The sequence below is a fragment of the Lynx canadensis genome, chromosome B1 (assembly GCF_007474595.2).
Source record: "Lynx canadensis isolate LIC74 chromosome B1, mLynCan4.pri.v2, whole genome shotgun sequence".
In the NCBI taxonomy this organism is placed as follows: domain Eukaryota; kingdom Metazoa; phylum Chordata; class Mammalia; order Carnivora; family Felidae; genus Lynx; species Lynx canadensis.
Window position 1 is genome coordinate 112,645,501 of NC_044306.2, and position 24,840 is coordinate 112,670,340.

Here is a 24,840-nt window from a genome sequence, read left to right on the forward strand (position 1 = left end):
ATCACGTGAATCAATATACATAAATATTATTCATTTGATATCTCAATATATAGTGACTGTTTATTTTAGAGTCCAAAATAATCCCCAGTCCAGAATTTTTAAAGACGAAAGGGTTGAGATTGCTACCACCTATGTTTTATTATGTACCTACTACAGTCTTTTATTTTCTTCTTTTGTATCTTTAAATCAAAAGATGTTTCCCAATATTACCACTATTAAATGGCAAGCCCTTTTTCCCCCTTTTCCCCCTATTTTTTGGATCTTAGATACACTGCTTATTCCTCAAGTTCAATCCCTTCTTAGTCTTCTCTATAGAGTATATTTCACCTATCAGTTTTGACATTCCAATTAAGGAAGTGTTCCCTTTCTATTTTTATTATACTCAACAGGTCATAGTCTCCATCATTTAGAAACATTTCCAGTTAATCTTTTTAATTTCCCATTTACTTTGTAGTTACTTATAGACAATTAAGTCCAGTATGTTAATATTACTTATCACTTATCTTATATTTCATCTTAGCTTGTAGAACTCCCTATTCTCTTCATTGTGCATGTTGAGATTATTTGGGCTAAGCAAAAGATCCTCCCTTAATACCCAATTTAAAGCCAACTTAATGAGCCCTGCCAGTTCTGAACACAACAGGGAGTTTGGTATCCCATCTGGTTAAGTGGAGACTACAATAACTTCCATGATGAGGACATCTGTTTAGAAAAATCAGAGTTCCATGAATCCAAAACTCTCTTTCCTGTGCCACTAACACACCCATCATTTGTTCTTTATCTTACTCTCTTCATTTGTGATACCCAGGTCTTCAAGATGACTCCCTTTTCTCAATTCCCTTAACTGAACTCCTTGGTACATATAAAATAAAATAACAATAAAATAACAAAGTTGAAATCTTGTAACAAGTCCAGATTTGCTCTTTTTGATCCATGATGTTTATTTTTATCAAATACATTTAGAAAGTGATACAAGTATAGGCTAAATGACGATAATAGAAATGATACTCAACATTTGTACAGGGTTCACTAAGTTAAGCCCTAGACACTCTATGCACATTATTTCCTTTTGTCCTCACAGTAAACTTAGGAGGAAAAGTAAATGAGCGTTCTGATCACCTCTCCAATACCTACTCTGTTCCCCATAAATTCTGTAGCAAAAAGGCCAACTGGTAAAGATACACTGTAATACAGCAGCAGCAACAACAAAAGTAAATAAAACCCACAAAACCAAAAATCCCTGCCCTCATGACGTTTATATTCTCTCATTCTCCTGAAGCCTGAGCAACTATGCACTCGGATAAATGAGGCAAGAAATCTCCTGATGCTATCTAGTTAAATGTTATTGGAACAATTTTACAGTGAAAACAAATAAGGTTTGTGCTTTAGTTCTATAGATACAGGAAAACAATGAATACCTTACCTAACCAAAGCAAAGCAATAACAACCCCTTTAACATGCCAGATATTGTAATAATCACTGAAAACACAAAGTGTTTGTGTCCCCAAAAAACATGCCCATGTTTTCAAGCAGAACACAGAGCTACCAGAAAGCAATAAAGGCCTCTAAAGGAAGTAAAAGTAAAAATATTTATCTCATAATCCAACACACATGAATACTACTCATCAAGAAAAACCTCAGTCTCTCTCTCTCTCTCTCTCTCTGACCTTATTTACCTCTATATCACATATCATTTTAACCTTCAGAAAACCGTAATATCTTACATGAAAGCAATTAAAAGGATCACTTCCTTATTATAGTGAAAACTGACTCTTTATAGCAACAGGAAAAAGGCAAACTTGTAAAAGAAGACCTACAAAGTTAAAGTAAAAAACTAAATGGAGCTATATAACATAAAGGCCAACAAATTACCACAAACCCTCAGGAAACTACTATATTGTAAACACACTGAATGGTTGGTGGTAGAAATAATTTTAAGTCATAAAGTAGAGTGAAAATTATTGCCAGTACGTTACATTTAAGAAGTCAGGGAAGTATACAGTACCTTGTAAGTATATTTCTATGAAAATGAATTCCATCTTTTTAAAGGATCCAGTTTAGGGGCGCCTGGGTGGCGCAGTCGGTTAAGCGTCCGACTTCAGCCAGGTCACGATCTCGCGGTCCGTGAGTTCGAGCCCCGCGTCGGGCTCTGGGCTGATGGCTCAGAGCCTGGAGCCTGTTTCCGATTCTGTGTCTCCCTCTCTCTCTGCCCCTCCCCCGTTCATGCTCTGTCTCTCTCTGTCCCAAAAATAAATAAACGTTGAAAAAAAAATTAAAAAAAAAAAATAAAGGATCCAGTTTAAAGGTGTCAATCATCAGTTATCCAGTAAACTTGGCCATGCTAAATGTAAGATAGGTTTATTTTTTGAAACTAAAATAATCTTAATAATTGCAAGTGTTCTCCAATGGTATTGTGAAACTTTGATATCTTTACTTCACTTTCCTTCCCTGCTGATTTGTAAAAAAAGAGCAACCTGACTCTCAGAAGTTTTACATCAATGCTTTTAGAAAAATTTTTAAAAATGAGGGGGTTGGGGCGCCTGTGTGGCTCAATTAAGTGCCCGACTCTTGATTTCTGCTCAGGTCGTGATCTCATAGTTCGTGGGGTTGAGCCTTGCATCAGGCTCTAGGCTGACAGTGCAGGGCCTGCTTGGGATTCTCTCTTTCCTTCTCTGTGCCTCCCCTGCTCATGCTCTGTCTCTTTCTCTCAAAATAAATAAATAAATATGGAAAAAAATTTAATGGGGGGGGTTGGGAAATTAAACCAAAGAAATTAAAAAGAAATGATATTTCTTTCTTTTTGTCCACATATATGTTGTTTCTTATAATCTTATCCCTTTTTCTCTTTCCAGAAAGATTTTGCTCTACTCACAATTTCTAGTTTTGAACCTACATTTCCATTCTAAGCCTCTTTCATTGTGGCTTCTAACCATTTTATAAAAGACATAAAGTGCCCTCCGTATTCTTTTCAGTGCTCTTCACACTTCAATAACACTATTCTACATGGTTGGCCATGTCCTCCTTAAATTATGCTATTCCCATGGCTTTTAGGATACAGATTTCCTCTACTCTCTGGAAGTACAGCATTCCCATGAAACCTCTTCTGAGTGGAAATGATGGAAAGGGAAGAAGCAACTGTAATTAGTTTATGTGGACATTTTTAATTATGTTTTTCTTTTAATTCCAGTATAGTTAACATGCAGTGTTACGTTAGTCTCAGGTGCACCATACAGTGATTCAACAATTCTGTATATATGGAAAGTTTTTGAACATTCCCAGACCCAAAAAGCAACGTCACTATGTTTTTCTGATACCTTAGGACACATCTTGCCAACAAATGCACAAAAGAAATGTAGATAAAGCGCAGATACTCACAGACACCCTTCAAAGCTGTGGTGGCTTGATGCCGAGTGTGGTTCCTAGGGAAGAAGTTTTGCAGGGACACTCTCCTTACTTGGGGTGTGTACTGCCTCAGCAGTAGCTTGCTGCAACACAAATTCTAAATGCTAGTTTTGCTTTCCACCTTTTTTTCATGAGAGCCAAAATCCTCTTTGGGTTTCTTTCAGTTGGTGAAAACAGGTACGAATGTAAGCCTTTTGTAAAAAGGAGCATGGCCTAACATGAGCTTTTGACAAGAAAGGGGATACCTGTATAATTCATGTGTTTTACCCATCTGGCTATTCTTCTCTTTGCTGGACCCATCCTCCTCTACTTGACTATTTCATGTTCAATTCTTTGAGCCTTGGCTCCGGTCATGATCTCGCAGTTCATGAGTTTGAACCCCGCATCGGGCTCTGTGCTGAGAGCTCAGAGCCTGGAGCCTGCTTCAGATTCTGTGTCTCCCTCTCTGCCCCTTCCGCACTCATGCTCTGTCTCTCAAAAATGAGTAAACGTTAAATTTTTTTTTAATTCTTTAAGCCTTGATTCTAACCCACCTCTACCTCTCATTCTACATTTTTTTCCCAGATGGTGTCACTCAACTATAATAGAGATGATCCATCAAATTTAACTCCAGGTGAGGCATTTCCTCTGCGCTTCTGGCTCATAGGTTTTCTAACTGTTTAACATTTCTTGATGATCTCAAAAGCATCACAAATTCAACATAACCAAGACTAAATTCATTACTTTTCTGTTGCCTCATTTCTGTAATCAATGAATGGCCTCATGATCCATTCTGTTATACCAGTTAAAAACTAGGACTCATTTCTGAGTCTCCTCTCCTTCAACCTTGTAAAAACCCATGAACACACTCTCTCATAAATTTTACCTACTAAATATTTCTTGAATCTTTCCATGTCTATGGTTACCCCACCACCTTCTTAGGCCAAGATGTCATCTTCTCTTTCCTGTTCTATTATATCCTACTAATTTGTTTTTCTATGCTAATTTGTGTATTTGTGTCTGTTTGGTGTCCTATGCACCTATTCTCCACAAAATAGCCAGAGCACTCTATTCTAGAAGCAAATCAACTTATATCACCTTCCTGCTTAAAATTCTCCAATAATTCCTCAACTGAGAATGATCTGTAAGGACTTGCATGACATGGGTTACTGTCCTACTCTAGTCTTACCTTGAACTGTTCCCATCCTTCTTCCTGCTCCAATCGTATTAGATTCTTGCTCATTATTTTGTATTTGCACCATGGTTTCTGTCAGGTGCTTTTATCTGTACTGTTTTCTCAGATTGGCACATTATTTCCCTCACTCTAACCTAGCTAACTCCTATTTAACCTTCAGGTCTCAACTCAAGTGTCCCTTTCTTAAGAAAAGGTTTCCTTGGCTTCCCTGAAAAAATTAAATCCCCATGTGATATAATATCACTCTATTTTTAAAGTACTTTCCATGTTGCAATGTTAGATTTGTGTGAGTGTTTGATTAATGTTTTTGTCTCTAACTAGAATGTATGCTACCTACGAACAGAGATTTTAACTATTTTGACTATTTTTTTTTTAATTTTTTTAACGTTTATTTATTTTTGAGACAGAGAGAGACAGAGCATGAACGGGGGAGGGGCAGAGAGAGAGGGAGACACAGAATCGGAAGCAGGCTCCAGGCTCTGAGCCATCAGCCCTGAGCCCGACGCGGGGCTCGAACTCAAGGACCGCGAGATCGTGACCTGAGCTGAAGTCGGATGCTTAACCAACTGAGCCACCCAGGGCCCCTTGACTCACTATTTAATCCCAAGTCCCAATACAGTGCCTAGTGCAGTTCTATTCAATAATCATGGCTGAATGAATGAGTGAATGAATATCTTTAATCTCCTGCTTCATCTGAATAAATGCTTTTTTTTTGAGCTCCCATTAGTGCTTAATTTTCAACACCCTCTTCCATTTCAGATATTTTTAAGCTCTAATGAACCTTAAATAGCTCCAGGAACAAAATCTTGAGGAAAAAATGAATGTATTTGGTTATATACTCATTATATTACTTATCACTTTCAATCTTGACTTTGGGAATTTATATTTTCCAAAGGTTCTACCCCTGTATTGTCCCATTTTAAACAAATACTTTTGGTGCATAAATGGTATCTCTTATTAAATGACTGAACTATGATACAACTATATTGTGGTAAGTATGGATCTAAAATGCTAGTTTTCTGACATCCAGTTCTGTTCTGCTTCCTCCAAATGAGCAGCTATGAATTACCCCACTGAAAGAGAGAATAGATCACAAGAATTGAAGATCATTCTAAAATATTATGTAGATCTACTTACGGAAAACGTGAAGACTGCCATTTTTCGTCTAGATTTAGTTCAGGAGTACTGTGCCCCCAAATTTGACAAGGTACTCTTGGCTTCATGAGAAGTTGTGCTGAGTCTATATGTCTGGTCCTATCCCTTCTTATTCTAGTAGTCCTGTGGGTCCCTCTCTACTTTTTAAGTAGAAGAGAAAACTAGAAAATGCTGGCTTAGTGTATGGTTTCTGAAACATTGCTGACTTTTGCCTATATCAAACTTCATTTATATGATTTCTTAGAGAAAAAGGTGTCCAAGAGAAAAGTGGTTCAAACTCACTGATTAATATCTGAACACAGATACTCTTAGTTAAAATGGTAATTATTTCTAACAAAATATTAAAATATAGTATATATTTTATGATTTTAATAAACTATATTTTTCAAAATAGAAATAACTTTGGCAGATATTATTATGAAAATAACACTCGTCCTATATAATCTGCATGGCACTCTGCAGTTTTCAGTGCTTTCTTTAGTATTTTCATTGTACTATGCCGGAGTTCGCAATGCACTAAGATAGCATTAATATGTGAAGAATATTTACCCTTAACAGGATATAGACCTGGATTATTATGGACTTTGATACTATTATTATACTTATTACCCACCACTCCTGAATAATATTGGGAATACAATCTATGTTTGGAGTAATACATGCAGAATATCCAAACTTGTGTCCATCCCTTTATTTCTTATTATTGTCTTTTGGTTTTTTTTTTCCTCACCCATTACTCATACTTCTTCTGTTCCTATATTTGCTTTTCTCCACTTTTGTTTTAATGTGTCAGCATCTGCTTCATAGTCACTAGAGAACAAAACTAAATTTTTCTAGGAGAAAGTAAACAAACTTTGGGTGTTACCCATTAATAATATTATTTTTTATAATGACAAGATTATAGAGGCAAATTTCAGGCATCTAGGAAATGCATTCCCAATGACATCAGTCAAATGAGATACTACTGTGATGTATGTTTATTCATACAGCAAATATTATTGAACAGTGGTTCATAAATGCTTTATTTAAGTCACTACCTCTTGGACAGCATAAAAATTCTACATCAAACTTGTTATTTTTCTTCTTAAACATTGGAAAATATATTCCAAATATAAACATTCATGTATGCACTATCTCCTACTTCTTCAACCTCTATTCCTTGAGGATCATTGATTATCAATAAACAAGTTTCTTTTCTTTTATGGAACTTACCGAGCTCTATTTGGTTAAACTGTGAGATATTAAGTGGTCCTTTAAGAAAGCACAGGATTTCAAAGGGTGGAATAAAGGCAGATAAACATCTTTCATGAAGAGACCAAGGCCCAAAGAAATGAACTGCTGGCCATGTTTCTCAAATAATATGGCTAGAATGCAGGGTACAACAAGAATTTTATTATTTAAATGACTCTTCACTATATCATACAAATTGTTTTTGTTTCTTCTTTGTTTTTATTAACAGGTTTAATGAGGCATAGTTGGCATTTAACGAAATTTACTTGTTTTAAGTGAAATGTAATTTATTTCAAATAAATAAAACAGCATCAGAATATAGATTTAGATGAAGCTAATGGGAAATTTCTGCTTAAGAAAATCAATAAGGTAGTAGTTTGGAGTTAAAGTATTGTAAAGCAACCATGAAAGATAGCATGCCCACTATTAACAAAACCATCATCCTACCATTCTTTTGTATAGTTTATATGTGACCAATGAACTCTAAAATTGGTTTCCTTTAGATTTTAAGATGAGAGGTAAAAGCCGACCAATGAGTCACTCATTTGAAGCTCATGTCTGATAAAGGTGTGAGAGTTTTTACATGACCAAAGTACTAGGAGTTGAAAACTTCTAGAAAAACAAGAGGGAAAAAAAGTTCATATACTTGAACTCACAAGTGGGCAGGCTGATTTCATTTTTCCTTTAAATTGTTTTTTGGTCGGGGGGCTGGGGGGCAGACTGATTTTAAAACGCTAGACTCATCAGTGATATTCTTGCCCTTTGCCAGGTGGTATTCTTTGTAAAGCTAGAACTCCCAAATCAGTGGCAGCATACTGAGAAATTAGATTCTGTATCATTTAAATTTGCTTTTCCCAGGATCCAGAAACATTTTCACTTGCCAAAATGGAGATAATCTCCCCAAAAGTGAATATTCAGGAAACTTCAATTACATGAATCTCATTGATATCCAAATCCCTATCATAAGAAATTAGGCCATATACTCTGAAAGAGAAACCCTTTGGCACATCTAATCCCAATGTCTATCCTAGTAAGTTCCCTGTCACCGCATTCTTTTACTCAAGGCTTTGCCGCTGGTTCTACATCATTCCCTATATCCGTTTTAAAACCAATACAGGAGTACGAACGCCTTACTTTTGCAAGTGCACACACATTTGCCACCTATTTGCACCTTATAAAGGCCCTAAATCTTTGGTTCTCAAATTTGGCTTCACACTGCAAGCACCCGCGGAACCTCAGCCACAACTGGGGCCAGGGTCTCTGACTTAATTAACATGGCAGGTTTTGATAGCTCTCCTGGCGTTTCTTAATTTTTTTAATGTTTGTTTGTTGATAAGAAAGAGAGAGAGAGACAGAGTGTGAGAGCGTGAGCAGGGGAGGGGCAGACACACACACACGCGCGCGCGCGCGCGCACACACACACACACACACACACACACATACACACACACAGAATCTGAAGCAGGCTCCAGGCTCTGAGCTGTCATCACAGAGCCCCATGCGGGGTTTGAACTCATGAATAAGGAGATCATGCCCTGAGCTGAAGTTGGTTGCTAAACCAACTGAGCCACCCAGGCGCCCCCTGGTGATTCTAATGAGCAACAAAGTTTGAGAACCACCGCCCTAAACTACTTCTGAGGGGAAAAGGTGGACCATGCTCGTGCTCTTCTACTGGTACTAAGAAGTAATTCTGCATCGAATGAATGCAACACAGTACACACGGAAGAATATATATTCTTAGTCCGAATATGAGACACAAGAGCTTCCTGAAGCAACAAGAGTCTTTGCCAACCTCTAAGTCTTTGCCAGAGGGACTGATACACTTTCCATTTCAAAATGTTTCTTCCTTGACCTTTTGCTGTCGACCAGATGCTTCATTCTTTCACATTATGAGTTTTACAGAATCAGATGAGTGCTATTTGCATTGGCCTCCATCACTTTCTGGTTAGGGGCAGATTAAAATCCCTATACTACCTTTAGGAGAATTTCTCTATTGGCACCATCTATATTCAGGAGACCTTTTAAAAGTAAACAAGAAAACCCTTCCTAATATAATTCTCCATGGAGATTATTTCAGAGGATGGGCTTTGCAGTTGATTGCACTCACATTACTATTTAAAATAAATGCACAAGAGAAAAAAGGCACAAAATATAAAATATTAAGGTAAAGCTTAAGTATAATACTAAAATAAAATTTTGAGTTTTGGAAATCCTTTATTTTGAATTGTTGAACAATTTTGTTAAAAAAAATCAGCTAAAAAATACTTTTTAGCTGTTGAATTCTAAGTTTTTCCTAACCACCTTTTATTTTTTCCTGCCAGCGGAATTCTCTGAGGCAAATCGAGTGAAATATTTCGCTGGAGGGGATACTTTACTTTCAAGAAGCATTCCTTTGCATCATGAAATATATTGAGGGAAAAAAAAATCAAAGACAATACTATAATTTGTGGCAGGCAAGAAACAATTAAGATTAATATGGTCATGGGATCTCTTAATTTTCCTATAGCTTAAGTCATGATTTAAAAATCAGTTAATTATTCAAATATTAAAACATGAACCCACATAGTTTTCACTTCTTTCATTTAAATATTCGTTGTTTTTCCCTTTGATGGCATGTCAAGGGAAGAGAATGCCCTTTCCTACTTATCTCAGACATCTGCTGCTAAGGAACCTTCTGTTAATTATCCTGACATATCTAACCTGTGAGGATTTTTTTTTTTCTTTAGGAGCTGGAGACTAAAAGGTAAAAAGAAAATAAAAGAGGAACTACATTTAAAACATTCCATTATCGAATGATACACTTAAGTCATTTCCACATTATTAACTTGCTTACATTCATAGTCTATTTAACAACTTAAGGTCTAAATATTCAGAACATGCTTCACAAGCAATTGTGAGGCAAGAGAGATCTATCAAATGAATGAATGTTCTTTTTGTGTTTGAGGCTTTCAGTCAAATAGATTGTGTGTGGGTTTTTTTATTGTTGTTGCCATAGTTAGTACCTTATGCCCTTAATAGTGTCTTGCATTGTTACTGTTAAGGAGGTCCTTGCCTGAAGGAAAAGAGAAGATTTATTCCTATGAGATTTTCTAAGATATTGTGTGGATTGTAGATGGCATAGTTTTACATTTATTGAAATTGTCTTTCCCCTTGGGTCTTAAGAAAATGTGCCTAAAGCTATTATTGCATCTATCGACTCTATGGGATTTCATGGACGCAGCTCTTTGTCCCAAGTGGTTCAAAAATGACCTTTATGAGCCAAAGTTCAAGCTGAGTGAAGGTTCTAAGATAGAGATTAGAGACCTGTCAGTTGTCTGAAAGGATAAAAGTGTAAAATCATATGTGACGCTCAGTTCAGTCACATCAAACACTAAGAAATGTTTACTGAATGAACTACACCATCTCTCATCATACGTTTCCCTTAAGTATCCACATTATCATGGGCCCCAAACACCGAGAGAGGTTGCAAACGAAGAGCTCCTAATAAGTATGCACCAATTACAGCAGGCATGCGCATGCACCTTAATTTCTTACAGCAATTATTTTTACTGTTCAAATGAATTTGACTTGTTGTTTAGAAATTCTCCATCTCATTCCTCTGCTTCTTTTAATTAACTTTTCAAAATTAAGAGAGAAAAATCTGAGACATCAGAAAACTCTAGTAAATATGGTGGCAAGAGCAAAGGCAAAATGCATGTTTACCAGAGCAAGATACGGAAGATTTCCATGGTGCTTTGAAAGAAGAAGTTCCCTTTGCTCACAGTTCTGTGCATCTCATAGTAGTAAAGCGAGGGGCTTAAGTGACAGATGCAAAGTGGGTGACTGTGGAAGTACGACTTGCAATTTCTGGAGGTCAGATACCATTCTGCTGCTGCAGACACCACTCCTGGTGAAAATGAATTAAACTAGAGTGGAAATCCTCAGTAGCAGAACATCCCTCCTCCCTCCAAACCCCCGCGGGGCTGCCACGGTCTTTTAATTTGCCATATCTTGGTTGTAGTTGTTTTATTCTCTGAACAGCTGAACACATATTGCATGCCTCATTGATGCATCATTTGGAAAAAAAAAATAGCACTTATCATCTTGTTATTTTAATAAGAAGCAATATCGTAGGCATTTAGCTACCTGAGACTTACTTATCTTTGTGGGAAAAATAATAAATTATACTAGGGAACTAATTGGAATAGTAATCGAATTGCTTCAAAGACAATACTAAGAGGAAAAAAAAAAGTTAAACACATAAAGCTGGACCCTGAAAGTCCTGTTATTTAAACAGCTGCATATTTTTATTAGCTACTCAAAAGTAGTTTTACTGTAGTATTGCACATTTTGTGTTTGGAGATCCAAATATTTTAATGCATTGCTCTCCCCATGAAATAGCTGTCAGATTATAATTGGATTCAGTATTGCCTTAAAGCGCATGTGTTTTCTTTAACATTTACCTTTAAACAGATTTCTACCTTATTATTAGTTCCTTTTTTTTAGTGCTTACACAGAGAACTGATTTCCCTAAGTTATAATTTAAATAAATCTTGGTCTTCACTAATTCCAAATTGTGTAACATCATAAAATAATCTAATTAAAAAAAGCAAAGGCCTCTATTTTACATAATGTATTCAACAACCAACAACTAAAAACTCCTGTGATTTTTTTTTTATCTGTAAGGGAATTATATAGACAAGAGCTTAATTAAAGTTGATCTCTCTCTATTTTATAATTTTACAGATAGAGACTTGGAAGAATAATGCTTAAGATTTCTAAAACTAACCTATCAATCTCCATCACCTCAAAATAGTTCTATTTTTTAAATGGAAGAAAGAGTACTTAAAATTACCTTTTGTTATCCAAAAACGAATCATGAATACCATTTAAATGATATCTAGAATGCTTAAGCTATTTAGAGCATCTTTGTTTCTCCTACCAAAGTGTCAGTTTATAACTTTTGTTTTCCTCTCTTTCAGAAAAGTCATGGATTTAAATAAAATACAGACTCTCCTTCTACCTAATAGTCAAGAGAATTATTATCAAAAATAAATTAAAAAAAATATGTAATAGTCTCAAAGTTATTTCTGCTTTACCAAACTATAAATTTAGGACTTTATGTTATTAAAGTTATTACATAATGTTATTACAAATCCTGACAGTCTAGAAATCAGTGGAAAATCCCCTCTTGCTCTGGCAGAAGAGGAATAGTGACCATTCTGAAATATGCCCAGAACTTTCTGTTCTTAACAAGGCCTGCCCTTAACGTAAACTATTTTACCAGAGCCTAACCAACTGAAGTTTTACCAAAGCCTAACTGACTTGGAAAACGAAGATACTCAAATCCAACCCCTTTTAGCCTTCAATGTGGAAGAAGAGATATACTCAGCTTAGGCTCACTGGAAGACTGAAACCTAACTATAGGACCATAGAGAACGTTTCCCTATTCCATACTTTACCACCATATTGATAGAGCTCCTGTGTAATCACAATGATTACAGCTAAAAGAACTGCAAATCTCAGTCCCAAAGGAGTCTCTAGGGAAACCCAAAGACAACAGGGGAGACAAAACAAGGACACTAGAGGCAATTTTAGCCCGTGACACCATAACTACAGAAAACAGTGGACACAGTCTACTGTTAGCCATATGACCATAAATCTTAGATTAAAGGCCTATCTACCTCCGTTCCTTTTTACTGATACACCATGTCCAGTTTTCAATAAAGTCATGCTAAAAGACAAAGACATAGATTGAAGAAACAAAGCAAGTATCAGATCTAGACTCAGGTATGGCAGATATTTTGGAATTTAAAATAATTCGGTGCTAAGAGCACTAATGGAAAAAGTAAACAGCTACAACAGATGGGAAATGTAGGCAGAAGATAGAAACTCCAAGGAAGAATCAAAAGGAAATGCCAGATATCAAAATCACAATTATAAACATAAAAGATGCCTTTGATAGGGCTCATTAGTAGACTGGACACAGCTAAAGAAAAAGTCAGCAAGTTTGAAGAAACGTGAATAGAAGCTTCCCAAACTGAAAACAAAGAGAACGAATATAATATTCTATTTCATATATATAATATCCAAGAACTATTTAACAGCTACAAAGATGTTACAAACAGTTACACCCAATGGGAAGAAGAAGAAAGAAGGAGAAGAAATATTTCAGGTAATATTGATTGAGAATTTTCCAAAATTAATGACAGATCAAGTTATCTCAGAAAATACCAAGCAGGATAAATGCCAAAATATCTATCCCTAGGCAAATCATTTAAACTGCAAAAAATCAAAGACAAAGAGAAAATATTGGGAGAAGCTGAGGTGGGGGTTGAGGGATATTACTTACACAAGAAAAAGGATAAGAATTATATTGGACATCTTTTTAGAAACCATGCAAGCACAAAGGAAGTAAAGCAAAATATTTAAAATGCTGATAGAAAAAAAAATTCACCAGCCTGGAATTATGTACTCAGTGAAATTATCTTTCAAAAGTACGGGAGAAATAAAGACTTTCTCAAACAAACAAAAGTTTAGGAAATTTATCACCAGAAGACCTGCCTTACAAGAAATGTTAAAAGAAGCTCTTCTGAGAGAAAGAAGATAATATAGGTCAGAAACTTGAATCTACATAAGGGAGAGTGTTAGAGAAAGAATCAATTTTTTAAAAAGTAAAACAGGCAACAGATTTAAATAGGCACATCACAAAAGAACTACACAAATGGTCAAAAAAACACAAGAAAAGGTCAACAAAGATATAGAATGAAAGAATAATGATATAGGACTACAGAACCCCACACTCAGCCACCCATTGACAAAGGCTAGAAGACAGAAATTATCAAGTGGTGGTAAGGAGTGTGGAGCAACTGTAATTTTGTACACCTGCCGGAGAAATACAAACTGATATACCCACTAGGGAAAACCATTTGGCAGCATCTATGAAAACGGACCACATCCCCTACACTCTAGGGCCCTATAATTCCCTTCCAATTAATATACCCAGCAAAAATGCAAACAGAAGTTCACCACAAGACATGTTAAAGAATGTTTATAGCAACACTGTGTGCACTATCAAAGATCTAAAAATTATCCAAAGAACCATCAGCTATTGAATAGATAAATTAATTGTGGTATAGTCCTACAATAGAATATTATGAAGCAATGAGAAGGTACTTTACATGACAGAATAGGAATGAATTTCAAATGTAATGCCAAGCAAAAAATAAGCCAGATACAAGAGAGTGGATACTGAATGATTCTGCTGTGTTAAGTTCAAAAACAAGCAAAAGTAATTTACGGTATTTGAAATAAGGATAGCAATCATTTTTGAGTAAGGATAGTGGCTGGATGTTTTTGAGAAGTTGGTCAAGTTCTGAATGTTTTCCATATTGTAAAAATTCACTAATTTGGGCACCTCTGTGCACTTTTCTGTGTATGGGTGTGTGTGTGTGTGTGTGTGTGTGTGTGCGCGCGCGCGTGCGCGTGTGTCAAAAGAAAGTTGACACAAATGTTTAATTTTTAAAAATAGAGATCTTGGGGCACCTGGGTGGCTCAGTCAGTTGAGCATCAGACTTCAGCTTAGGTCATGATCTTGCAGTTGGTGAGTTTGAGCCCCACATGGGGCTTGTTCCTGTCAGCCTGTCAGCACAGAGCCTGCTTTGGCTCTTTTGTCCCCCTCTCTTTGGTTCTCCCCCACTTGTGTTCTCACAAGATATAAATAAACATTAAACAGATTAAAAATAGACATCTTTAAATAGAGAGTGGTTTTCAAACAATTTAGCTGGAGAATTCTTTTTTTTTTAAATAAAACTTAGAGTGGACACTTGTTAATATATCTATATCTATCTATCTAATACAATATAATATATAAATTACATGGAAGCAGATAAACTCTGGATGAAATCAGAGGACTTTAAACATTAAAGGGCTTAAGTATTCACCCACTATCTGCATACTTTTACCCCACCCCTATATTCCAATCCTATCCTTTTCTAGCCCTACGGCTCTATATTTTTTTATTGTTTTATTGTTTTGTTGTTTTAATTTGTTTTAGAGAGACAGAGAGAGCAGAAGAGAGAGTGAGAATGCTAGCGGGGAAGAGAGACAAAGGGAGAGAAAAAGAGAATCCTAAACAAACACAGGACTCAATCTCAGGACCCTGGGATGATGACCTGAGCTGAAATCAGGAGTCGAACACTCAACTGTCTGAGCCTCCAAGGGATCCCCACTCCTACAGTTCTTAAGGGAACTCCTGGGAAAGCAGGTGAGAAACAACTGGCCTATAGGAAAAGAGAAGTGGTGCCCGAATCTATTTGAGCATTTGTACCCTCAAGGGAGCTTGTTCAGACACATAAGACTCATTCCAGACCTACTAATCAGAATGTCTAGGACCACTGTGGAGGCTTGGGCATCTATATCTCTGATGAACAGTCCTGATCAGTATTATGCCAAGGCAAGTTTGGAAAGCACTGCTCATCATAGAGCAGTGGTTCTCAAACTTTAAGGGCAAAATCATTGGTGTACTTCTTTTAAAAGCTAATTGTAGAGTACCATCTTAGAAAATCTAATTCACTACTTTGGGGTGGAATACAGGAATCTGATTAACATTTTCTTACTTTCAGAAATATGCCTTAGAAACTGTGTAATTACAAAGTTCAAAGGCATGATAGGGAATACCTTTGGGGCAATAGTGACTGCAAGGGAGGCTAAGGAGGCTTCTGGGTACTGGTGATGTTTTGTTTCTTGATCTGGATGTTGGTTACAAGGAAGCTCAGATCCTGAGAGATGAAGGTACCAGGTAAGGTTATAAAGCCATGGTAGAACTGAGGTTGGAGCTCAAGTCTCTGGACTCATAGTTCAAGGCTCCTTGCACATCCCTGTGTAATCCCTGTTGATCAGAGACCTCACACCTGTCACACATTCTCCAATTTTACTTCATCAGGAATCCCTTACAAAATCAAAGCTCACATTACTTCTTCAGACACACCAAACTGAATGGAGACATATAACTGAAACATAGTAAAAACCCTCTGGGCAATCAGGAAATCTATCACTTTCAGAGACACTCTTTAGATTATGCATTTTCTTCTCTCTCCTGATATTGCTGCCATAAACAGAGTGACTTCTGTGTGGTATCTTGCTTTCTGTGTTATAAGAAAAGAATAAACAGATAGGTTAAAAATCCATTAAGACTCGGGTCAAACGTGAAGTGCACATTATTTTTATTTTTTTTTAATTGTTTAATGCTTATTTTTGACAGAGAGAGTGAGAGAGAAACAGAGCACGAGCAGGGGAGAGGAAGAAAAGGAGACACAGAATCTGAAGCAGGATCCAGGCTATGAGCTGTCAGCACAGAGCCCGACACAGGACTAGAACCCACGAGCTATGACATCATGACCTGAGCTGAAGTCAGACACTCAACCGACTGAGCTACCCAGGCTCAGGCATCCCTATTTATTTTTTTAAGAAAAGAAAATTCTCCATCAACTCCAATGGGGACTTTGAGGCCCACTAGAACTAGTTATGGAATTTATACCCACTAAAATGATGGACAAACATTTGTATTACATTGGAATTCCACTACATAAGATAATTAAGTCGTCTTTACTACAAAATTCTCTAAAAAATATTTTCCCAAATATAGGGAATAATAGCAATGAAAATATACAATCAAAACCAATATGAAAAAAGAAGGAAAATACCAAATGTTGATGGAATGTGGAGGAAATGGATCTCTCATGCATTGCAGGTGGGAATATAAATTGGTACAAGCACTTTATAAAACTCTACAGTTAGTTTTAAACATATGCTCACCTTATGGTACACAAATTTTGCTTTAGAAATCTACCCGATGGAAATGCATGTATGTATTTACCAAAATACATGAATAAAGTATTCATCATAACACTATTCATAATATACCCAATCTGGAAACCATCCAAATGTCCATCAGTAGTAAAATGGGTGAATATACTGTCCTATAGTTACGTTAAGGGATACTATCAGCAATGAGAATGAGTGACAACAACTACACACAATAAGTTGGCTGAAACTTGTAAAAAGTGAACGTAAGAAACCTGCAATGAAAGAATACATACATTATGAGTCCATTTACATTAAATTCAAGAATAGTGAAAAGTAACTACAGTGTTCAAAGGCATGATAGAGATTACCTTTGGGGGAATAGTGACTGCAAGGGGGTGTTAAGGAGTCTTCTGGGTGCTGGTGATATTTTGTTTCTTTTTTTTTCAAATTTTTTCAAATTTTTATTTTTAAGTTATTTTGAATGTTTATTTCTTTTAGAGAGAGACAGACAGAACGTGACTGGGGGAGGGTTAAGATGGAGAGGGAGACCCAGAATCCAAAGCAGGCTTCAGGCTCCGAGCTGTCAGCACAGAGCCTGATGAGGGGCTGGAACTCATGAAGCATAAGATCATGACCTGAGCCGAAGTCGGACGCTTAACCGACTGAGCCACCCAGGTGCCCCTGATGTTTTGTTTCTTGATCTGGGTGCTGGTTGCATGGACATTCAAGTTGTGAAAATTCAAGGTGTTTTGTATTCATGAGTTAGACCTTTTTATGTAGGTATACCACACTTCGATAAGTAACTTTAAGTAGGCAAATGATATACTGTCTGTTACAGGCCAAAGTCTTATGAATGTGTTACTGAGATACCTAGTCCTACACAATTAAGGTTGATATGGGCCTTGATTCTCTCTGAATGCCTGCCTTGTTCCTGGCTGATCAGTTGGGGTATACATCCATCTTTATAATTACAGAAGGTGGGCTTAGGATCAGATAGACTGGTGTAAATCCCTGTTGCGTCTCTTAGATTTGCCACCCTGAGGAAGTTAAGATATTTAAACCTCAGTTCCCTCGTGTGTAAAGTGAGGATAATACCACCAATCCTGTAGCATTATTGAGAGGGTTGACTGAAATTATTAAAGTATTTAGTATATGTCTGAAACGTAATAGGTGTTAAAAACTATAGTTATTTTGACTAGGAGATGCTAATGGAAGTATTTCTGTTTACCTGCCAATCTCTGCCCTGGATCAATACATTTACCTTAAGTAGACATCCCTTACTTGAGGAAGGACTCTGGGCCAGGTGTATTTTTCCTTGCATTGTCTCCTTCTTGGTGACCCCACATGATGTTCAACATTCTGACTTCTAAGCGGCTTTCAACCCTATGTATTTTTGCACTTATGTGGAAAAATTCAACTGTTTTTGTCTCTGAGATTTTTTGCCTTTTCACTTTAGTTATCTTTGCATTTACATGTTCTATTTACATTTTTACATTTACAAAAATGTTTAGAGTACTAAGTTTTTGCTTGGAGACATTACTAATGAAATTACTGTTCCCTGGGACTCAACCACCCTCTTCCTGCTGGTGTTGTCTTACCTAATGCTTCATAAACAAGCAATTGCCCCTGAAAGAGAAAGAGCCTGAATTGCCCACCACGTGGAACCACCCCTCACTCCAGAGTCTCGGCTGCATATTTGTTTAACCTGCTTCGCCTCAATACTGTGTGCATTTCTGCTGTCACCTAAATGACCTTTCCTATTTTTTTTTTCATTTTTCATTGGTATTTTCAAAGTGCTTTTCAAACATTCACTGCCAGACCTCCCAGCAGCCAATAAACCAGGTCAATGTTATTAGCCCCATTTTACAGATGAGGTTAAGAGAGTTCCCAGAGGTCACAAGTGAGTCAGTGGGAACGAGGCTAGCAATTGTCATTTTCTTGGATCCACTATTCTATTCATACAAGTTCCGAGGCTACCAGGAGAATGTTGTTCACTGCTCTGTAGATGGAAAAAAAACAAAGGTTAAAACTTGAAGCTTTTCCTGAACATTTTTTGTTATAATGGCATTTGCAGTATTAAATTTCAAAGCCAAGTCTTATTTTTATAATGTTCCACTACCCGCGTTTTTACAGCTAAAATACCTACTGATGTATCTGCCTATCCATCAGCTATCTATCTACCCTCTCCTTCTCTTTTAAATTACGGAATATTCATTCCATATTGCCTCAAAATTCCTAAAAGCAAGTTTTAGGAAATTCTTTTCAGACCTAGAGAGAAAGCACGAGTCGTGAAGACTACTTGTTCTGAGCCGCGGGGAGATTTTACTGTCTGTGAAAGCGAGGGAGAGACGGTGGAAAAACTGCTCAGCTCTTCCTATCCTCCTGGAAGCCACAGTTTCAAAGGGCATCTTTCACCCCTCTTTCTACCCCCGTTGAAGGTCACTGGGGAGACCAGAGTTACAGAGAATGCTATTACTCTCTGACCAGGCATAGGGAGACTTGTGCCTGCTGCTGCTACTTCTTTCTAAACTAATAGTTATGTGTTTCCATTAGCTATGTGCCCCTTTAAAGATGCTCAGTTGAATGTGACGACTTCAGGCATTGAGGACTGAATGAAAGATGATGAACATGGAAAGACAAGTAATCTAATGTCCCTATTTGAAGCTGCTTTGGATAACCACAAGAATAATAGTTATTTCAAAATCTCTGTCTGAATTTTTACTCTCCGAATGTGCAAGTTAATGAATTAGTTAATTAAATGTGAGGTAATGATGTCATAACTTGATGACAAAGCTCTGGAAAACCCAGCATGTAATGTAATAGTACATTGTATTTCTACGTAATATAAGATAAAGAGTGTGTGTGTGTGTGTGTGTGTGTGTGTGTGTGTGTAGGGAGGTAGGGGATAGAAAGAGAGAAAGGAAGAAGGTGTAGTCATTTATCCAAAAGAAACAATTGAAATTATTTTGAGTTACTATCAAATGTGAAACAACTGGAATATAAGACTCCTTAAGAAACAAGATTTAAAGTGGATTTCTAGATATGAAGGTAGGTAATAATAAGCAAATAACATACCCACAATTTATTTGCTAAATTTTTGTACACAGTTGTAGACTTAGTACAAAAATATGAAAGCACTCTGAAAGGAACACACATAAACAACACAGTAATATTAATATTTACTTATGTTAACTATATACATTTGTGTCAAAGAACTAAAAATATAAATAAAATAAGTTTCTTTGCAACATATCTCCATTAGAACACCAGCAGGTTTCCCTAAATGTTAAATTTAATGTTTGCACTTCATAAGATTGTGGGAAAGTAGTTTCTCAGCTTGTAACTTTCTTCATAAAAAACTCAAATTTTGTAAGATATGTACTTAAAGAAAACTTTCTGAAGATTTTTTAACTTGTAATTCAACATCAGTTGGAAGGTTTGCTTTGGGCTTAATCTAGGCCAGGATAAGCCATACTAACTCTTCCATCATATGTTTTCAGCTCTAATAAAATGACTTTTTTCTCATTCAGAAGTCTCGCTGCTTATATGGAGTCCTTTTCTATTTATACTATGATGGAAGCGATTAATTTTACCTGGGTCCTCTCACCTCAGTGAATCCCCTCAGTTTATTCATTCTCATTTTTGTAGAGGCACAAAATTTCTATGAATTAGTACCAATAATCTGTTTCTCTTTGATAGCATGCATTTGGGGGAAAATCCATTTAAAACATGAAGTGATATGCAGAGAAAACTTTTGGAAACCACATGGGATTTTCCTTGTTATTTTGTCTTTTTATATTAGTTTTTTTTTAATATGAAATTTATTGTCAAATTGGCTTCCATACAACACCCAGTGCTCATCCCAACAGGTGCCCTCCTCAATGCCTATCACCCACTCTTCTCTCCCTCCCACCCCCCGTCAACCCTCAGTTTATTCTCAGTCTTTAAGAGTCTCTTATGGTTTGCCTCCCTTCCTCTCTAACTCTTTTTTTCCCCCCTTTCCCTCCCCCATGGTCTTCTGTCAAGTTTCTCAGGGTCCATATAAGAGTGAAAACATATGGTATCAGTCTTTCTCTGTATGACTTATTAGTTTCCAGTCATGTCAAATTTGTCTTCTGATTTCTGTAGATCTTGGTGGTTCTTTTTATGACTTCTTAAAAACAAACTTCTATGTCACCCTTTTTATATGGAATTGGTCTAATCATTGTATATTAAAATATGGATATTCCCTAATAGGTCTTTCTTCAGGTCCCTGTTGAAAAGGACTATCATTTCTAGTATTATGAAAGATACACATTGTTAAAATTAAAGTTTTGCTTCCTTCTGAGATTTAGGCCCTAAGGACTAAAAATATTACCAAATGTGAGTTCCCAGGGCATAGTCTTTAAGCACCAGGCAGTTACTCAACTGTGACAAACCAGAGACGTGGATGGTAATATTTAGAACGGCCTTTCAGGAGACTGTACTGACATGGGAACTAATTGGTATGTGGACAGCAGTGCATGCAACTGAAGATTCAGAATTCCGTGAAGAAATCCTCTGTATTAATTTCCTAGGGCTGCCATAACAAAGCACCACAAAATGGGTGTCTTAAAACCACAGAAACATACTACCTTACAGTTCTGGAGACTAGAAGTCCAATAACAAGGTGTTGGCAGGGTCATGCTCCCTCTGAGAACTGTAGAGAAATTCTTCCTTGCCCCTTCTAGCCTCTGGTGGTTTCTTAGCAGTCTTTGTCGTTCTATAGCCTGTGGAGCCATCACTCCAATTCTTGGACTCCACATGGTGCTCTTCTTGTGTATTTTCATACCATGATAAATGTTCCCTCTGTGTGTAGCTATATCCACATTTCCCCTTTTACAAGGACACAGGCCCTATTTAGATTAGGGTTCACCCTAATGTCCTCATTTTAACTTAATTACCTCTATTAAGACCCTCTTTCCAAATAAGGTCCTGTTCCTAGGTGCTGAGGGGTAAGAGTTCCACATATCTTGTTGGGAGGACACAGGTTAACCCATAATACTCCAGGAAAGGGAATAGGCAGGCCCTTATGAGAGGAGACTACCTAGAGAAGAGAAACATCAAAAGGAGTGCCGGGGAAATGTGAGAGCTGAGGTTTGACATGTAGTGGTAGAAGCAAGATTTTGAGAACTGAACCAAGATAAACAGCTTGCAGAAACATTCTGTGGAACAGCTATCCCCAGAGGGGAGGCAACTTTTTAAAGACACACACTGGTCAAGACACAATCCTTTCATTTCAGTGAACAATACTCTTATGGCACAATAAATGTGTCCACAGGTCCTTTGCAGCTTCTCCTGACAGGAGGTGGAGTTCATTTCCTGAATGCTTGCATCTGGGTTGGGCTTATCAATTGCTTCTCAACAGGCTGCAGCAGAAATAACTTTGAGTTCCAGAGCCTAAACCTCAAGAGGCCTTGAAACTTCACCTTCTTTTTCTTGGAAATTGCCCTGAAACTGCCGTGGGAGGAAGTCATTCTAGCTTACTAGAGGATGAACCACCATATGGAGAAGAACTGAGGCATCTTATGTGATAGACCCAACTGTCAAACACGAGTGAAGCCATCTTAAATCTTTCTGTACAAGCAGCCAGTAACTAAATGTAATCACATGAGTAAGTACAACAGAAACTAGCAGAGAACCAACTCAGTAACCCCCAGATTCCGGAGAAATAATGCATCTTCATTATTTAAGTTACTATATTTTGGTACAATTTATTACACAGCAATAGTTAACTGATACAGACATTTTTATTGAAAGTGTGGTGTACTATATGTGAATGAACTGGAATTTATTTTAATTTTATTTAGTTTTGAGAGAGACAGAGACAGAGAGAGAGAGAGAGAGACAGAGAGAGAGGATCCAAACCAGGCCCCGTGCTGATAGCAGAGAGCCCGATACAGGGCTCAAACTCATGAACCTGAGATCAGACCAGAGCCGAAGTCAGTCTTAATTAACTGAGCCATCCAGGAACCCCAACTAACTGGAATTTAAATAAAAACTTTAAAAAAGTAAAAAAAGAAATAAAGTGGGGTGTTACCCTAATAGATCCTTAGATCCTTAAATATGTGGTGTTAGTTTGTGGGCAACAGTGGCAGTTGGAAAGATGGAAGGAAATCTGTGGAGGTGAGAAAATGGAGAAAGAGTAACAAGTGTTATATAGTATAGTACAATTGAAAAATTGTCACCTGTGGTAATTTGGAAGACAGGAAATACACCTAATAGGTTCTGGTTCATTCTTCATTTCATAAGACTGCATATCCTTGCACAGAATGTCGAAAGTGCCAGTTGGCTTGTCTTAGCTGTATAGGGTAAGATATAAGAATACAGAGATGAGCTAAAGGAAAAATTGTTCAGTGTGCAAAAAAAAAAAAATTTAGAAAAATTAAAAATAAGGAAAATACAGAAGGCCAAGGACCTTCTGAGTCTGAAAATAAGTCTCTCAGTTCTCTCAGTTCCCATCTCCCCAGCTGGTAAAAATCCTCAAGGTAAAATAATACTTGGGATCAAATATCAAATCAAGTGAGTGTCGAGAGCTGATCTGCCAGAATATCAATTAAGACAACAAGCCAAAGTTAAAGTAGCAGTCAAGACTTCTATCACTTACTATGGGTAGTGTAAACAAGAGTCCAAATAAATAGAATAAAGTGCCAGAAACCTTAACCTTCCAATTTTCCAATATTGCCAATTTTTACCATGGAGTGGTGTTGGCTGAGGGTCAGGTGGATCAGGGAGCCGTAAAAGATCATCTCACTGCCCAGGGAGCCTGGAGTAAAGGTTCTTGCTTTTTATGAACCTGAGGGTGAAAGTGGACAAGTACTGAGTACCAAATTAGAATGGAGAAAATTATTTTCAAGATACTTCTCTCACCCTGCAAGAAGGTCTCACCAGAGATACCTGTGGAAGGACTTGGCTGAAGTTCCTGATAAGGAGCCCTCCAAACAGAGGCATCTGGGCTAGGATGCAGATATGTGGAGAGTGTGAGCAGCCAGGTGTCCTGGGTCCTTCCCTGACTGCAGCTCCCTTCAGAAGCTACAGTGTGCTCGCTGTGCCCCAAGGCTAGTGTTGGGGGTTATCTCTATTCTGTGGGGGCTGCCAAATACAGTCTGTAATTGCCTACAGTCAGGCCTACAAGATCGCACATAGCTTTCTGGCCTATGGCCAGAGTCCATGGGGTGTGGCTGTTTGCTCTTTTTTATAACTTCTGTAAAATTTCAGGTGGTACCTGGTAGACCCTTTTGGTGATACGTATCTGAAGGACATTGCCACACTGACCTCAGAACAGAGTCAGGCCTCTCTCAAAAAAAATTATGGATGTAGCTGTTAGAACTTGTAATGGAGCCCCATTAGATCCATAGACAATCCACAAAGTTTTAATGTAATGGTATTGAAAAATACTCTGAGTTTGGATTAAATGGGATAGGAAAAAAAAAAGAAACCTCTTGGCCCCCAACTTTCTTTGGGTAGGAAGCAGAGAGCCACTCAGCTGCTAACACAAAAGTTTCTTGTCTAAAAGGAAAGATATCTCAGAGAATGGAGCCAAGTTCCACTGCCCGGAACGGACAAACAAGCCCTCTCAAGGACTAGTCCTCAGTCTGGGAGTGTCCCAGAGCCCAAATCTAAAGAGAACTTGCAACCCCACCTTCTCTCTCTTGGACTACTATCTTGAGACTGTCTTAAACAATTGGCAAATATCTTTCACATCCTTACCTTGAGAAGTGTGCACTACCTTTATTCTACCTTTGAGGAAACTGGGATGTTAAATAATTGATGAATTATATGAATAGCAAATGGTGAGGATAAGATTCAAGCACAAGTCTTTCTGGATCAAACTTCATAAGTGAAGTTTTTATATATGGTGTCTTTCTATGCTTTCATTCTTATCATGTCAGGCATCCTTGGAATTAATTGCAAAAGTGAACTCCTTATACTGTTGCTTTACTGCAAAATTGACTGATAAAACATCTCCAAGTTTGTGCCTAACTTTTGAGGAACTTTTACTAATGATGATTATGCGAAAGCACTTTGTATCTATTAACGCATTTAATCCTTACATTAAACTTGTAAATAGGAAC